The sequence below is a fragment of the Chenopodium album genome, chromosome 4 (genome assembly GCF_948465745.1).
Source record: "Chenopodium album chromosome 4, dcCheAlbu1.1, whole genome shotgun sequence".
Classification (NCBI taxonomy): domain Eukaryota; kingdom Viridiplantae; phylum Streptophyta; class Magnoliopsida; order Caryophyllales; family Amaranthaceae; genus Chenopodium; species Chenopodium album.
In genome coordinates, this window is record NC_137837.1 from 221,245 (window position 1) to 241,017 (window position 19,773).

Genomic DNA, 19,773 nt, shown 5'->3' on the forward strand with positions numbered 1-19,773 from the left:
TGGAGGATGTACCCATTGTGAATGAGTTTTTAGATGTTTTTCCAGAAGAGATTTCGGGAATGCCACCTAAGAGGGAACTTGAGTTTACCATTGACTTAGTCCCAGGAGCTGCACCTATCTCAAAAGCACCTTATAGAATGGCACCAACTGAGATGAGTGAGCTAAAGGCTCAATTACAGGAGTTGTTAGACAAGGGGTTCATTAGGCCTAGTGCATCACCTTGGGGAGCACCTGTGTTATTTGTGAAAAAGAATGATGGAAGCTTGAGGCTATGTATTGATTACAGAGAGCTGAATAATGTGACTGTGAAGAATAAGTACCCTTTACCTAGGATAGATGACTTGTTTGACCAGCTAAAGGGGGCAAGTGTGTTTTCGAAGATTGATTTGAGGTCGGGGTATCATCAGTTGAAGGTTGCAGATAAAGACATTCCAAAGACAGCCTTTAGAACTCGATATGGGCATTATGAGTTTACTGTCATGCCTTTTGGGTTAACCAATGCACCAGCCATATTCATGGACTTGATGAATCGAGTGTTTCATGAGTATTTGGATAAGTTTGTAGTTGTATTCATTGATGACATTTTGGTGTATTCGAAGAATGAGGAAGAGCATGCTGAGAACTTGAGAACTACCCTTGAAACCCTTAGAAAGAACAAGTTGTATGCTAAGTTTTCTAAGTGTGATTTTTGGTTGGAGAAAGTTGCATTTTTGGGGCATTACATTTCGAAAGAGGGTGTATCTGTGGATCCTGCGAAGATTAAGGCAGTAAGTGAGTGGCCCACACCTAAGAATGTGACTGATGTTAGTAGTTTCTTGGGATTAGCTGGGTATTATAGAAGGTTTGTTAAGGATTTTTCGAAGATAGCTAGACCCATGACTACCCTTATGAAGAAGCAGAGTAAGTTTGAGTGGAATGAGAGTTGTGAGTCAGCTTTTCAAACCCTCAAAGAGCGATTGACTACTGCACCAGTGCTAGTATTACCTGATGGGAGAGAAGGATTCGAAGTGTATAGTGATGCTTCGAAGCATGGTTTGGGATGTGTCCTACAACAGAATGGAAAGGTGATCGCATATGCATCGAGGCAACTGAAGAAACATGAGGTCAATTACCCTACCCATGACTTGGAGCTTGCAGCTGTTGTGTTTGCCTTGAAGATTTGGAGGCACTACCTTTATGGTGTTTCTTGTAAGATCTTCACAGACCATAAGAGCCTAAAGTACATCTTCACCCAAGATCATTTGAATATGCGGCAACGTAGATGGCTAGAGTACCTCACAGACTACCATGTCCACATTCAGTATCATAAGGGAAGGGCAAATGTAGTTGCTGATGCCCTTAGCAGAAAGTCGAGTCATAATGTCAATGCTTTAATTGTGGCTAATGAGTTGTGTGAAGATATGAGGAGATTGAACCTTGAGGTTATCAATCAAGGAGAGTTAGAGGGATTACTGAGTGCTTTAACCATCCAACCTACCATATTTGAGGAGATTAGAGAAAGACAACTGGAGGATGAGTCGTTTCAAAAGATTAGGGATCGGGTGACTAGTGGTGCGGAGACTGAATTCAAGATTCATGAGGATGGGAGTTTGAGATATAAAGAGAGATGGTGTATACCACAGAAGTGTGAGGATATTAAAAGAAAAATCATGGAGGAGTGCCATAATACACCTTATTCAGTTCACCCCGGGGGAGATAAGTTGTATAAGGACTTGAAAGAGTTCTATTGGTGGCCGAATATGAAGAGAGAGGTAGCTGAGTTTGTATCCAAGTGTCTGACGTGCCAGAAGGTGAAGATAGATCACAAGAGACCCATGGGAAAAGTACAACCCTTGGAGATACCGGAATGGAAGTGGGATTCTATATCCATGGACTTTGTGACAGGCCTACCCAAGACTCGTTCTGGGAATGACACGATTTGGGTGATTGTGGACAGACTTACTAAGTCAGCGATGTTCATTCCTATCAAAGAGACCTGGAAAAAGAAGCAGCTAGCAAGTGTCTATGTGAAGAATGTAGTTCGGTTGCATGGAGTTCCTAAGGACATAGTGTCAGATAGAGATTCGAGGTTTCTATCAAAGTTTTGGCAAAAAGTGCAGGAGAACCTTGGGACAACATTGAAGATGAGTACTGCTTTTCACCCTGCAACAGATGGTCAGACTGAGAGAACAAACCAAACTATGGAGGATATGTTACGAGCTTGTGGTTTAGATTTCCAAGGAAATTGGGAGGATCACCTACCTTTGATAGAATTCTCCTACAATAACAGTTACCATGCAAGCATCAAGATGGCACCTTTTGAAGCACTGTATGGAAGGAAGTGCAGAAGTCCAGTTTGGTGGAATGACTACAGTGAACGGGTTACTTTAGGTACAGATTTCATTGAGGATATGGTGGGCAAGGTGAGACTAATCCAGTCGCGTATCAAGGCAGCACAAGATAGACAGAAAAGTTATGCTGACTTGAAGAGGAGAGATGATGAGTTTAATGTTGGGGACAAGGTCTTTCTGAAAGTTTCTCCAACAAAAGGTGTGATGCGATTTGGCAAGAAAGGGAAACTTAGTGCTAAGTATGTGGGGCCATATGAAATCCTCCAACGTGTGGGAAAAGTGGCTTACAGATTGGCTTTGCCAATGGAGTTTGAGAAAATGCATGATGTGTTCCACATTTCCCAGCTAAAGAAGTATGTGCCTAGTGAAACCCATGTTTTGCAACCGGAGACTATTCAATTAGATGAGTCTCTAACTTATGAAGAAAGACCAGTAAAGATACTAGATCACAAAGTGCGCAGTACTAGAAACAAAGATGTGAAGATAGTGAAGGTCCTTTGGTCTAATCAGGAATATGAAGAAGCCACTTGGGAGGCCGAGGAAGAAATGAGGAACAAGTATCCCGAGTTATTTGACGAGGTGAGTTACGAGGGCGTAACTCTTTTCTTTTGAGGGGGGAAGAATGCGATGTAATTTCGCGCTTTTACCTTAACCCATTTATTGCTTGATTTTGCACGTTTTTGCATGTTTTTGGTTATCATTATGCATTATTATTGCGTTTACATACAATAAAAGTATGTACACTTAAGCCAAATATGAGTTCATTGAGTACAAAGTCCGATTTGTTAAGTATGTTTGTTAAGAAGCAAGCAATTTACAGCAATACAAAACACAAAAAGTTTGAACGATTTTGAAAAATTATGGTTTTTGGGTTAAGTTTCGAGGGCGAAACTTCTTTTAAGAGGGGTAGATTGTAATCCCCCACATTTTAATTTAATTACAATTTAATTATATGTTATTCTTGTAATTATATTTATGGTAATTTTATTAAATAAATTATTTTATGGAAGTTTTTAAAATAAAGTAGTGTTTTTTTTATTATTGATTTACAAATAATCCTAGTCTATTTAGGAATACCACTCCTAATTTAATTAGGAAATTAAAAGCCCAAGATAAAAACCCTTATACCTCTCCTCCCTCAATTCTCACGTAAAAAAAAACAAACAAACTTTCACTCTCCTTTTCCTCCTACTGCTTTCACGAAGAAAAAAAAAACTGAACTGCTCGCTGCTGCCCCTGCTGCCGCCAGCCACCACTGCTGCCGCCGTCCACCACCCTGTCGCCGCCCAGCCGCCACCTGCTGCCACCCCCTGCAGTTTGCTTCCTCCTCCCTTTCTCCTTCCCTTATTTCTCCTTCTCTTATTCTTGTTATTTTTAATTAAAGTTTTGATCTTTATTAAAATTTTGTTTATAAATTCTTATTATTATGGTTTGATATTATACTTGGGTTATTAAAGTTTATAAATTTATGAGTTTCATCATGTTTAATTTATTTAATGAATTTTCAGATTTGGTTTAATTATAAATTTAGGGTTTAAATGTTGATTTTTCATGGTTTTAGGGTTTAAAACGTACTAATTAAATTATCTAATTATATTATATGTAAATTATGTTTAAGTTCAATTATTTTGATTATTAATGAATTTTCAGATTTTGTATCTTCTATTTTGAAGCCTCTAATTGCGTTGAATTGATGTATTTTTGGGTTTTTAACACTCTAAATTGCTATATGATGGCTTTTTCAAATAATTATGCTTATGGGATTATTTTATATGCTTAAACCAAATTTTCAGATTTATTTTACCACTTTAAAGTTGCTGTAATTTATTATTAAACACTATATTTTCATGATTTTAACACCTAAACTTGTAGTTGGGATGTTGTACTATTAGTTTTGGCTAATTGGATTAATTTAAGGACTTTATTTTAATGGTTTGAGAGGTTTTTAAATACTTTAGTATTGCTGTAATTTTAATTGCTTTGGTATTGATTTATTCCTTATTATTTGGTTTAGGAGAGGACTTTGTAGAAGGTGATTTCTAGTCTTTAAAGTGGCCAATCGAATTGTTTACTCAAGGTACGTACAAGTTATAAAACCTTGCCTTTAGGTGCATGTTTAAGGATGGATCGAGAACTTAGTATCATGTCTAGGGATGACTGGGTGAAATTGTTTGGTTATACATTGTGAATTTCATTTGATGTGCACTATTTCTTATTGCAATTATTGGTTATGTACTAATTATGCAAGGTGTGCTTAGAGGCAAAGGTATGTGATTGGTGAAACGATTTAATTACTACTCATTCATGATTTAATGGAATAGGATGAGTAAAAGAATGGTTCATGTCTTATAAGACAAGGTTAAGAGTTTGGGGTGCCTTATGCACTCAAGGTGTTTATACACCGAGGTAGTAAAGGAATAAATAATAAATGTTGCTTGCCACTAATAAATCAAGAATTGAAATTGAAAAGTTGTCTTACTTGATTGAATTGATATTAGATTGATTGAATTGTTATGCATGTGAGTCATCACCAAGTCTAAACCTGTAAATCACGTAAAGTGCAAGATGGATGAGCAATAAAACTCTGGATTGGTGCACTTCTAGAGTAATGACAATCAGGGGTTGGGGTACATGGGGTATTAGCCGTGTACTTTTCTCGAGGCCGTCTGATCTACGAGTCTCTTATTTCAAATACTTTTTTTTCAAAACTAGGAGTTAGGTGAGATCTCATACTAACTACGGTCACGGAGTCGCGCCCGTGGTCGTTGGATGTTTATTGATGTTTCCGAAAGGAGGCATGGGGTTTTTCTTTATTGATGTTCCAAATGGGACATGGGTTGGACAACCTTGTCTATTGCTAAATCCAACGAATAAATTGAAATGAGTTAGCTACTAATAGCTAGTGGAGTCTTAATAAATTAAATAATCGAGTCGTGTGTTGAGTTTGTGATATAATGATGCGTATGATTGATTATTAGTAGCATGTTAAGTACTTCCTTATTTTACTTTGCAGGTTGTATGTACTCAGCTTTGCTGATTGCGTGCTTTTGTGTGTGTGTCCTTCTTTGGTCATGGCCTTCGCCTTTCAATGACCTTGTGACGATCCAATTTTTACACTTGTAATATTGGGGAGCAGAATAACCACAGGTTCTCTCACGTGCAGCATTCATCAGGGTTGTGGGATCTTGAGTAGAGAGTTGGTTGCTTATTTTTCGCGTTCCTTGCAAGTTTGATTTTATTTAAATCGATTTTATTTGACACTATTTCTCTTGGTTTAAGTTTGTCTTAACACTGAATTTTAATTACTTACTTTTACTTTTGGGTTTTGAATAAGGGCCTTAAAGGTTCCAACTTGTAATACTTATTTTGATTTAAATACTTTGCTTTGAGGTTTATTTAAAACGTTTTTGGTTTTCCGCTACTAACTTCTGAGATAGCCTTAACGTTTGAACACGTGGCGGTAGCACACCAGTAATTCTCTTGGATTTGTTCAGGTTATTTACAGGTTTCTCACAGGTTTTTAAGAGAGAATTATTGGGGTGTTACAATCCTAAAAAAAGGAATCAGGCCAGACGTAGCTCTATTGGGTCATGAACCCATGCGACTAGGCGTAGAATTTCTTGAGTTGATCCAAGTTGGTTAAATTATGGAAGCCGTTACCGTCCACGTCTACCAATTGTGCCGCTCTGCCAGACAGGATGGCTTTAACAATGTACGGTCCTGACCAGTTCGGTCTGAATTTTCCTCTTGGATCTAACACATTTTTGCGAAGTGCCTTAAGCACTAGGTCACCCTCTTTGATGTTCCTGGTCTTGACTTTTTTATTAAAATGTCATGCCATACGATGTTGGTAGGTTTGGACATGATGCAAAGCTTCCAAGCGTTTTTCATCAAGCATGACCAGTTCGTCGTATCTTGCTCTAATCCAGTCGACTTCATCTAGTTGGCTTTCCAATGCGATTCGGAGAGAAGGTATCTCGAGCTCGATTGGTTGTACAACTTCGACGCCATAGACTAAAGATAAAGGGGTAGCCCTTGTCGACGTACGAACAGAGGTTCGATAACCCCAAAGGGCGAAATGTAGCTTACTTGGCCAATCCTGATAATTTTTTGTCATCTTCTCGATGATGGTCTTCACATTTTTGTTGGCCGATTCGACTGCTCCGTTCGTTTGTAGTCTGTAAGGTGATGATCGATGATGTTTGATATGATATTTCTGCAACAATTCCGCGCATTCGGCTTGGAAATGTGTTCCATTGTCTCTGATCATATCATGTGGTACCCTATAACGGCATATAATATTTTTCTCAATGAATTGAGCTACATGTTTTGCCGTCAGCTTGGCATATGAGGCTGCCTCGACCCATTTGGTGAAGTAGTCGATTGCTACGAGAATGAATCCATGCCCTCCTTGTCCTGGTGGTGTGATTTTTCCAATGATGTCAATGCCCCAAGTGGAGAAAGGCCATGGAGAAGTATACGTGTAGAGAAGTGAAGGTGGAACATGCTGTAAGTTTGCATAGATTTGACACTTCGTACATTTCTTGACGTACTCGTGACAATCTCGCTCCGTAGTAGTCCAAAAACCTTGTCGTTGAATCTTTTGGACTAACATCTTTGCATTCATGTGAGTTCCACATATACCAGCATGAAGGTTTTCCATGGTTTTATGTGCTTCTTTCTTGGCTATACATAAGAGATTCCTTCCTGTTGCGGTTCTCTTGTGGAGTTCTCCTCTGATGAGCACATACTGTGAGGCCAGGAGCCTCAAAGCACGGCATGCCCTTTTATCAGTATTAGGAGGATATTCTGCTCTTGTCACATACTTAAGGATGTCTGTATACCATGGTTCTTCATCTTCCTCCTGTGATTCTTGTTCATCATTAAGTGCATGAACATAAGCTGGTTCATACCTTCTCTCTATGGTCAATGACATTCTGATCGTGTCAGCTGGAATTTGCACCATTGATGCTAACTTAGCTAGTGCGTCGGCAAACTGGTTTTCTTCTCTTGGCAAATACGTATATTCCACTTCATCTAGTTGCTCCGTGAGAGTTTCCAGATGAGCTTGATACGTAGCGAGACTTTCACTCCTCACTTTCCATTTCTTAGAGATTTGGTTAATGATTAGTGAAGAGTCACCGTAGATTCTGAGTTTCATGATTCCCAAGGCGACAGCTGTTTTTAATCCCAAAATGCATGCTTCATATTCTGCGGCATTATTGGTGACATCAAAGTCGAGCTTCATGGAAATTGGGATGTGTTCTTCATTGGGTGATACGAGCAAGACTCCCACACCACATCCCTTTTGGTTTGAAGCTCCATCGAAATAGAGCGTCCAACTATCGTCTTCGGTCATGAGTAAATCTTCGTCAGGGAAATCGTACTCATCTTCTTCTTTTTCAGCTTCTTCTAGCGGAAAGTCTGCTAAGAAGTCAGAAACTGCAGAACCTTTGATGGCCTTTTGTGGCACAAATCTCAAATCAAATTGAGCTAGATTGACTATCCATCTTGATAATCTGCCGTTGAGAGTTGCTTTCTCGAACAGGTATTTGAGAGGATCCATCTTAGACACGACATGCACTGTATGAGTGAGCATGTAATGTCTCAGTTTCTGTGCGGCCCATACAAGTGCGAGACACAATTTCTCAAGTGGCGTGTATCGCGTCTCATATCCTTGGAGTTTCTTGCTCAAGTGATAGATTGCATTCTCTTTGCTTTCGATCTCTTGTGCTAGCATTGCCCCCATCGTTTCTCTTGTGACCGTAAGGTAGAGTCGAAGAGGAAAGTCAGGTATTGCTGGCGCTAGCACGGGTGGGTTTGCCAAATACTCTTTGATTTTGTCGAAAGCCTTTTGGCAGTCATCATCCCATGAGACTGGGACATTCTTCTTAAGCTTCTTGAATATAGGTTCACATATCGCTGTGAGCTTTGATATGAACCTACTTATGTACTGCAACCTTCCAATGAAGCCTCGAATCTCCTTCTCATTTTTGGGTGGTGGCATGGCCATGATCGCTTTTACTTTTGAAGGATCTATTTCAATCCCTCGGGAACTGATCACATATCCAAGTAATTTGCCTGACGTGACTCCGAATGCACATTTTGCTGGATTTAATCTCATGTTGTACTTACGGAGTCTTTCAAAAAACTTGCGAAGCGCAACGATATGGCCTGGACGATCCTTAGACTTGACAATAATATCATCGACATAGACCTCCACTTCTTTGTGCATCATGTCATGTAAGAGTGATGTAGCTGCTCTTTGGTAGGTGGCACCCGCGTTTTTCAACCCGAATGGCATTACCGTATAGCAATATGTACCCCACTGTGTGATGAATGTGGTTTTCTCCATGTCTTCTTCGGCCATCAATACTTGATTATATCCGGTGTAACCATCCATGAATGACAGGAGTGCATGGTTTGCTGTATTATCGACCAGAATGTCAATGTGAGGTAGAGGGAACCCATCTTTTGGGCTTGCTTTATTGAGATCCCTGTAATCAACACACATTCTGACCCTTCCATCATACCCTTCTTTGGAACTGGAACCACATTTGCTATCCATTCCGGATACTTGGATACTTTGATGAAACCTGCGGCCAATTGCTTCCTGATTTCTTCCTTGATTTTGAGAGCCACATCTGGTTTCATTCGGCGCAGATTTTATTTGACAGGCTTCATACCTGGAATGAGTGGTATCGTATGCTGAGCTATATCCCTGTCAATTCCTGGCATATCTTGGTATGACCAAGCAAATACATCAACAAATTCACTAAGCAAGTTAATTAGCTCTTTGCGTTCATCTTGACTTAGTGTTAATCCAATTTTTACTTCTTTAACAGTCGTATCATTGGAAGTGTTAACTGTTTCTGTATCTTCAATAACTGCTGTTTTATTTTCATGTTCTTCCATTGCTTTTATTATTTCTTTGTCAGTTTTATCATTAGCAAAGCAATATTGATCAGGGCTAGGGGAATGGCACACATCATAAGCAAAGGTATTCATTTCATTGAATTTATTGGCTAATACATCAAGATAGGCAAGGTCGGCTGCAACCTCACTAGAATTATTAGGACTAGAAGGATAGGACTCAACAAGAGACTCAGGGTTGAACTCTATAGCAGAAAGAGGGTCAGCCTCAGACTCTAAGGACTCATCTACAGACTTAGACTCAGACTCGGACTCAGACCCGGACGATTCAAACTCATCAAACATAGGACCCTCGCCAGCGGTTATTTCCAACTTCTCTCCACTCGGCGTAGTGATCCTCAATGTCTTGCGCCATCCCCTTGAAATGTTGTCAGCTTGGACGATTAACTCGGAGGGGTCGAAATCCTTGTTTGCTATGATGGCTTGAACGAGCTCAGAGTTATCATTGCAGACCGGCTTGGATTCATTCTTCTTCATTCCAAAAAGAAGGTTGATTCCCAGATCATCAGAGTTCAGGCTAGCTGACGTCTCGACTGTGGAGAGCTCTTCATCGATGAAGTCACAATCGAGGAACACCTCGAATCCCGGTTCACGGATCCCATTATGGACAAATGGTTCAGGGAATTCATAGCATGGGAAGTCTTCCCCTTCTTTGATGTACTGGCCATTGAGGGTGAACGGATATGGATCCATGGCCATTTCCGTCTTCGTGATTCGAGCGTTGTTTCGAGCTTTCATTTTCAATGCAGCTTGTTTGAGATCTTCTTTTGTTGGCTCGAATCCCAAGCCGAAAGTATCCTTCTTGAGCGCACCAGGATAGCCCCAAGATTTAGCCATTTTCTTCTTGAGCCCAAGGGTCATTCCAGGGAAGTGACCTTGCTTCTTCAGAATGGCGTTGATACTGGTGTTTGAATAGGGATCGAAGTCAAGATGACACTTTTCCTCTTCTTCGATCACAAGAACATCATCTAGTGAAAACCCCCAAAGATCTTCATCTTCTTCGTCATGTTCAACATGGACGATAGGAGTATCAATAACTTGAATGCGCATAGGAGAAGCATCGATAGTAATCGGAACCCCTCCAACTATGGCTTTCACTTTCTGGTGGAGCGAGGACGGAATCGCCTTTAGCTCATGAAGCCAAGGGCGTCCTAACAACAGATTGAAAGAGGCCTTAATGACCACCACCTGAAACTTGGTGCAACGTTCAATGGCCCCAGTAGTTATATTCAATATGATAGTACCCACGGCTTGACGGCGAGTATTATCGTAAGCTCGAATCCCTTGAGTGGAGGGAGTCAACTCTTCATTCTTTATACCCAACTTCCTTGCAGTACGGAGTGGGCACACATTGATTGCAGAGCCATTATCAACCAGGCTCATAGGAACATTCATCTGCCTACACACTACAGTGAGGTGTAAGGCCTTATCATGTTGGTCCCCTTCCGGGGGTAGATCCTTATCAGAAAAGGAGATCAGATTGCTAGTACTCGGCAGCTCAGTAGTGAGAAAGTTGACCAATCCTTGAGGAGTCATGTCATCATCAACTCCTATCTTTACCAGAGCATTCATTACATCCTTTCGATGCTCGTGGGAAGTGGCCAAAAGCTTCCATACATTCATCTCCACCTTGGTCTTTTGCAGCTGTTTGACCACATCGCTATTCACAAGGTCGATGGGATCAACTATCGGATTTGATTGTGGTGGAGGTGGAGGTGGGTTAGGTTGTTGCAACCGTCCAGTTCTGGTGAGAACCTTGACCTCAAGGTCCCCCCAAACATCTTCACTGGTGCCGAGAGATGAACAGGCTATGTCTTTGAGATAGACATCTTCATCATCACTATCCCAGATCCCATTCACTTCTTCATTGCTTGAGATAAATACAACTTCCGGCAGAGGTTCATTCACAAATTGAATGAGTATCGACGGATCAAAGGAGACTTAATCTCCCATGATAGCCAGAGCATCAGAAAGAGGACCTGTTTGAATGATAGGCTTCTTGCCCCCTGGAGGGACAGGAAGTTGGTTAGCATCAATCAGGTCTTGGATTGCGTCTTTCAACCTCCAACACTTCTCAGTGTTATAACCCTTGCCTTGGTGATACTTTCAATAAGTGTTGGGGTCATAGTTAGCGGTCCTATTCTCAGGTCGAGGTTCTGGAAACGGTCCGATTGGCATAATCAGTCCCTGACCATGAAGACGGTCATAAGCAGCATCATAAGTCATTCCCAAAGGTGTATAAACCCTCCTTTGCCTTTGGAATCTTTGAGGAGGAGCATTAAGGGCCAGCACATCATTGATGTTGATATTGTTGGTAGCATTATTGGGCTTAGAAGACGAAGAAGAAGGAGTGTCGTTCTTCTTGTTTTTCCAAGTACTGTTGTTATTGTTGCTACCAACAGATTTCATCAGTTCGTCTTCGATATTGATTCCAATACCGTATACAGCATCAAAGGTACTTAGGGGTAGAAACTTCAGGTGTTGCTTGTACTTATGAGTCAGGTTGGCAATGAACAAGCGAACCATTTCCTTCTCCTTGGGAGGATCCACCAAGAGCGCAGCTGTTTCTCTCCACCTGCTTAGGTAAGTGGTGAAGCCTTCATTCTCTTTCTGTTTGAGAATGGAGAGTTCACGTTCAGAAGTCTTGGCCTGGATGTTACACTTGTACCGATTCATAAAGCTTTCAGTAACATCCTCCCAGGTCGCGACATGCTTGGATTCTAGAGAATAGAACCACTGTTGACAGGCATGCTCTAAGGAAAGAGGAAACACTGTAGGGAAGAGTGTCACATCTACTCCCTTAAGAGCCATAGTTGCAGAAAAAGCCTTCAAATGGAAAAGCAGGTTATCAGTAGGCTTGAACTTGGGAATATCAGCAGTGGAAAACTTCTCAGGAAGCTTCTCCCTTATGGACGAGGAGGTGATAGGCTGTTCCACATAAGTGAACTCTTCGGAAATCTTGCTCATCTGTTCCTTGATCTTGTCCATCGCAGCAGTAGTGACACTGTTTTGCTTGTCTTGCTCTACAGTGCTGACTCTAATAGTGAGTATCTACATCATGTCAGACAATCTTTCGATTGTCCTGTTGAGGTTCTCGATGTCTTCCTTAGTGGCCATTGGTTGAAAGTAGACTGGAGACGGGTCTTGTGGAGATGACTGAGGTGGTTTCCTTGTACGCCTCTTTGGTACAAGAGGTTGTTGAGGTATGGACTCGAACCGTAACAATCTACCCTTGCTTCTTGCCCAAGCGCTGTGACACCGAAACAAACACACCTTTAATGACCACACTTGACCTTAACCTATCCGGATTAAAAAAAGAAATTTTTTTTTTGTTTTTTATTGAAGCTCTACTTAAAAAAAAGAAAACATAAAAAAAAAAAAGAAAACATGGGAGGATACCATCCGACTTACTCTGAAAAAAACGACACAAAAAACGAAACTTCCCTAAAATACGGTCAAAAGTTGTGCATGACTAAAAAAAAGTGTGTGGACATAACATGTGAGTGATTAGGTGAGGTTATAGACGCGTGTTTTGACCGTATAGCTAGACACGACTCAATACTGGACACAAAATTCGAGAAAAAAGACTGACGGGACACTTTCCTGGGCACCGTGTCACGGTGCAGACTGGCGTGACACGGTTAAGCCTACCGTCAGACGGTAGCCTTTACCGTGTCACGGCACTGTTCACCGTGACACAGCAGAAAATACCGTGACACGGTGCGCAGTTCAAGGTCAGTTTTGTGATTTTTTTTCAGATTTTAATCGATTTTAAGTCCGTACTAATTACTATGTGAGAATAAAAACCCCCGGTCATGGGTCAAACAAAAAGAGCAAACACATTAGGGTTAGCACCGAACAAACACATAGCATTTAGGCACGATGATGTAAAAAAAGTTCGCAACCTAAAGTCAAGATCTATGTTCAACTATTGGTCAAGCTTTGGGTGTCAAAAGGGTACCATGGTTAAGAGTTCGGACGCGTTAGCAAGGCAGCCTCCCTTGAGGGTGTATGCCAACGGGCGGCTCCACGAGTTCGTGATGAAATCGAACTCGACTCCATGGCTTGGGTGGATTTAATGACTCGGATGAACCCTTATTGCCATGAGCGTTTTTGGGTTGATAGAGCTTAAATCCCCCGGGGCTAAGACGCATTAGAACACATACGTTTTTTCAGAAAAATCGAAGGAAGTTGTAACACCCCAATAATTCTCTCTTTAAACCTCTAAGGACCCTGAACAATATTTAAGAGAATTATTGGCGTGTATAGAACAAAGAGCATGGCACACTTATTGGGTATTGATTGAGATGTTATTATTTGGCTTAGGAGAGGAGTTTATTGAAGGTGATTTCTAGTTAGTAAAGTGGCATACCAATTCGTTTTCTCAAGGTACGTACAAGTTACGAAACCTTTCTTTTAGGTGCATGTTTTAGGACGACGGATCGAGAACTTAGTATCATGTATAGGGATGACTGAGTTAAATTGTTTGGTTATACATTGTGAATTTCGTATAACGTGCACTATTTTATATTGCAAGTATTATTTGTGCTCTAATTATGCAAGGTGCGCTTAGAGGCAAAGGTATATTATTGGTGTAATGATTAATTTATTACTCATTCATGATTATGCAAGCAGGATGAGTAAAGGAAGAATTTAAGTCTTCTAAGACGAGGTTAAGGTTTTGGGGTGCCTTATGCACTCAAGGTGTTTATACACCGAGGTAGTAAAGGAATAAATAATAAATGTTGCTTGCCACTAATAAATCAAGAATTGAAATTGAAAAGTTGTTTTACTTTATTGAATTGATATTGGATTGATTGTATTGTTATGCATATGAGTCATCACCAAGTCTAAACCTGTAAATCACGTAAAGTGCGAGATGGATGAGCAATAAAACTCTGGATTGGTGCACTTCTGGAGTAATGACAATCAGGGGTTGGGGTACATGGGGTATTAGCCGTGTACTTTTCTCGAGGCCGTCTGATCTACGAGTCTCTTATTTCAAATATTTTTCAAAACTAGGAGTTAGGTGAGATCTCATACTAACTACGGTCACGGAGTCGCGCCCGTGGTCGTTGGATGTTTATTGATGTTTCCGAAAGGAGGCATGGGGTTTTTCTTTTATTGATGTTCCAAATGGAGCATGGGTTGGACAACCTTGTCTATTGCGTAATCCAATGAATAAAAATAATGATTTACCTATTATTAATTAATGGAGTCTTAGTAATATAAATAGTTGAGTCGTGTGTTGAGTCTATAATTTAATAATGCATGATGATTGATTATTAGTAGCATGTTATGGATTTCTTAATTTATTTTGCAGCTTGTATGTACTCAGCTTTGCTGATTGTGTGCTTTGTGTGTCTTTCTTTGGTCATGGCCTTCGCCTTTCAATGACCCTGTGACGATCCAATTTTTACACTTGAAATATTGGGGAGCAGAATTACCACAGGTTCTTACACATGCAGCATTCATCAGGGTTGTGGGATCTTGAGTAGAGAGTTGGTTGCTTGCATTTTATTTCTTTTGCAAGTTTGAATTTATATTAATTCGATTTTATTCGACACTATTTCTTTTGGGTTTGAATTTATTTGAACATTGAATTTAATCACTTACTACTTTTATTGGGTTTTGAATAAGGGCCTTAATGGTTCCAAGTTGTATGACTTAATTTGGTTTCATTCGTTGGTTTTGAAACTTATTTATAACTGATTTAGTTTTTCCGCTGCTATTTTCTGATAAAGCCTTAACGTTTGAACACGTGGCGGTAGCACGCCAATAATTCTCTTAAATATTGTTCAGGGTCCTCAGAGGTTTAAAGAGAGAATTATTGGGGTGTTACAGAAGTCGACTGTGAGAAAAGAAAATAGGCCACCGGACTGATTTTAGGACTGCCGTGACACGGCAGAAATTCCTGACGGTACACTGTACCGGGACACGGCAGACTCTGCCGTGACACGGTAGTCAAAAAATCTGACTGGTGCCCTGTTTGCTTTTGCGCGCAACCGAGTTATCCAATTTTTCCTACGAGACAGACCTGAATGCGACGTTAAAACGTCTATGCAGATGCAAAAATGCCAAATTAATCACAGGAATATTTTTTTCAAGAATCTTTCAAGTCTCATCCACTCATCTTAATTAAATACCGATCACTCAAATCGATAATTAATTAAGAATCCTCCCCAGTGGAGTCGCCAAATTGTAGGCGTCGTTCGAAGTGCGCCTACGTTAAAAGCATGTTGTGAATATGCTTGGCACTCATAGGAAGTGGGAATTGACATTACGATTAGGGACAAATAAAGTAGGGAGCCGCCAACAAGTTTTTAAGGAACTTGTAAACCGTTCACGGATCATAAAAGGCAACCACGATAAAGGGACAACGAAGGCAACAACGATCGACCCGTGAAGGTTACACCTCATTCATAATCCATGAGATTACTAACTCCATATAGTTCGGAACCACGAAAGGAGGATCGGGGATGATGGTACGAAGTGAGTCATGGAGTCACATTCGCCCGTATTGGCCTCTACTCGATTCTTATATTGAAAAGCATTCCTGTGATCTCAAAGGCATACACACAATAATTCAATTCGCTCCAAACTATTATTTAACTAAATTGGTTAAATATTAATGCACACATAATTCTAAAAATTTGGTGATCACTTCAATTAATAATAAGATTAAAAGGAACCTAAACCGGTCGTCCAAATTATCTTATTAGGCGTGATTTTCAATTACATATTCCCTTTAAACATGCAATATTGTGATCAATAATAACAATAATAGAATCAACATTAATATAAAAACCAATTTAATCATAATTCCAACAACATAAGAATCGTTAGAAAAATAATAAAAAGAGCATGATCCTTACTTTGAATCTGTTTGCTTGCAACTACAAAATAATAAACGAGTTAGTAACTTCAAGGAAATAATAAAACAATAACTAAATTAAATTAAATAAAATAAGGTTGATTTTGGGGCCAAACCCTCAAACGATTCTACCTTTCACGCCTTGGCTTAAGGACAGAACCTCGAGTGAAATATGGACTCCTTTGAGTGCTTGAATAAGGAATTTTGAAGTGAAAAGGGTAGGCTAGTGTTTAGGTTGAGAGCATAAAAGAGAGAAAAATAAGAATAATAAAATTCTGGTTGCCCCGTACATCAGAAATGAGGGGGTATTTATAGGGAAATGTGCTGAGGGAGCACACGGAACCCTAAAATGATAAAAAACCCCAAAAAAATATCCCGTGACACGGTCAGACTGTACCGTGACACGGTCAGACTGTACCGTCAGACGGTACACTTTCCCCTGACACGGTCAGTTTTGGAGTGACGCGGGAAATTTTCTGAAAACGGAATGAAAAACGCGTTAAGGGTTTACGTGGAAAGGACACGGAACATCCCGTGTCACGGCAGACCTCCCGTGACACGGGAACTCCCACCGTCAGACGGGAAGGGTTCCCGTGACACGGTCAGGCTGTACCGTGACACGGTCAGCTCCAGTCCATTTTTCCTTCTAAATTCATTTTTAACCCTAATTTCTTTCGGCTTTTTAAGTGCCGATTGATAATTTCGGGCTTTTTTCTGACTTTATTATTCGGACTAAAATATTTGGGCCAAAAATAAATAATAAAATAAAAAGGTTTGGGCTTAAAATTAATTAACAAGCTTCGGCTAAAATTAAAACTATGCTTTTACCAAACATCAAGACTAATCCATGGACCTTTCAAAAATATGAATTTAATAAAATATGATTTTTCAAGCACTCTCGAGATTAAATACTAAACCCGACCAACAGTGGCGGTGAAAGGTTATTTATCATCGGGTTTGGTTTTGGGGAGACATTATTAGGTGTCTACAGCCCCGTAACCTCAAAAATTCCTCAAAAAGCGTGGATATTAGCCTTCAATTTTCGAATTTTTTTGACCTTATTTCGCCCGGAAATAAAAATTGCCGAGATGTTTACCATGGTCCCTAATACCCTCCGGGAGTCCAATTAGGTGGGTGGAAACATCCAATTTGCCTTAAAACGGTCAATTTACCAATTAGCAACTTGTCTTGATTTTGTGAACTTTAGCCTATCACAGACATTTATGTCATCATTTAATGGTCATATATGGTTCCAAACGACATTATATGACCCTAATATGTATTCCCTAGAGTCTCAACACTTTTCGCCACCAGGCCCCGTAACCTCAAACATTCCTCAAAATGCGTGGATAATAGCCTTCAATTTTGGAATTTTTTGACCTTTTTTCGCCCGAAAATAAAAATTGCCGAGATGTTTACTATGGTCCCTAATATCCTCCAGGAGTCCAATTAAGTGGGTGGAACCATCCAATATGCCTTAAAACGATCAATTTACCAATTCGAAACTTGCACCGATTTTGTGAACTCAAGCCTACCACGTACATTTATGACATTATATAATGATCATATATGGTTCCAAACGGCATTATATGATTCTAAGATATATCTCCTAGGGTCTTAATAATTTTCTCTACCGGGCCCCGTAAGCTCAAAAATTTCTCAAAAAGAGTGGATAATAGCCTTTAATTTTGGAATTTTTTGACCTGTTTTTGCCCGAAAATAAAAATTTCCGAGCTGTTTACCATGGTCCCTAATACCCTCCGGGAGTCCAATTGAGTGGGTGGAACCATCCAATTTGCCTTAAAACGGTCAATTTATTAATTCGCAACTTGCACCGATTTTGTGAACTCAAGCCTACCATGGACATTTATGACATCATTTAATGGTCATATATGGTTCCAAACGACATTATATGACCCTAATATGTATTCCCTAGAGTCTCAACACTTTTCGCCACCAGGCCCCGTAACCTCAAACATTCCTCAAAATGCGTGGATAATAGCCTTCAATTTTGGAATTTTTTGACCTTTTTTCGCCCGAAAATAAAAATTGACGAGATGTTTACCATGGTCCCTAATACCCTTCGGGAGTCCAATTAGGTGGGTGGAACCATCCAATTTGCCTTAAACGGTCAATTTACTAATTCGCAACTTGCACTGATTTTGTGAACTCAAGCCTACCACGGACATTTATGACATTATATAATGTTCATATATGGTTCCAAACGACATTATATAATCCTAAGATGTATCCTCTAGGGTTTTAATACTTTTCGCCACTGGGCCCCGTCACCTCAAAAATTTCTCAAAAAACGTGGATAATAGCCTTCAATTTTGGATTTTTTTGACCTGGTTTTGCCCGGAAATAAAAATTGCCGAGTTGTTCACCATGGTCCCTAATATCCTCCGGGAGTCCAATTGAGTGGGTGGAACCATCCAATTTGACTTAAAATGGTCAATTTATTAATTTGCAACTTGCACCGATTTTGTGAACTCAAGCCTACCACTGACATTTATGACCTCATTTAATGGTTATATATAGTTCCAAACGGCATTATATGACCCTAAGATGTATCCCTTATGGTCTCAACATTTTAAAATTCTTTGACCTTTTTTCGCCCGGAAGTAAAAATTGCCGAGATGTTTACTATGGTCCCTAATATCCTCCGGGAGTCCAATTGAGTGGGTGGAACCATTCAATATGCCTTAAAACTATCAATTTACCAATTCGCAACTTGCACCGATTTTGATAAATCAAGCCTACCATGGACATTTATGACATCATTTAATGGTCATATATAGTTCCAAACGACATTATATGACCCTAAGATAGATTCCCTAGAGTCTCAACACTTTTTCGCCACTGGGCCCCGTAACCTCAAAAATTCCTCAAAAAGCGTGGATAATAACCTTCAATTTTCGAATTTTTTGACCTTTTTTTGCCCGAAAATAAAAATTGTCGAGATGTTTACCATGGTCCCTAATACCCTCCGGGAGTCCAATTAGGTGGGTGGAACCATCCAATTTGCCTTAAAACGGTTAATTTACCAATTCGCAACTTGTCTTGATTTTGTGAACTTTAGCCTATCACGGACATTTATGACATCATTTAATGGTCATATATGGTTCTAAACGGCATTATAGGACCCTAAGATGTATCCCCTAGGGTCTCTACACTTTTTGCCACTGGCCCTAATAACCTGAAAAATTCCTCAAAAAGCGTAGATAATAGTCTTCAATTTTAGAATATTTTGACCTTTTTTCGCCCGGAAATGAAAATTGCCGAGATGTTTACTATGGTCCGTAATATCCTCCTGGAGTTCAATTGAGTGGGTGGAACCATCCAATATGCCTTAAAACGATCAATTTACCAATTCGCAATTTGCACCGATTTTGTGAACTCAAGCCTACCACGTACATTTATGACATTACATAATGATCATATATGGTTCCAAACGGCATTATATGATCCTAAGATGTATCGCATAGGGTCTTAATACTTTCGCAATCGGGCTCCGTAAGCTCCAAAATTTCTCAAAAAGAGTGGATAATAGTATTAAACTTTAGAATTTTTTGACCTTTTTTTGCCCAAAATAAAAATTGCCGAGTTGTTTACCATAGTCCCTAATACCCTCCG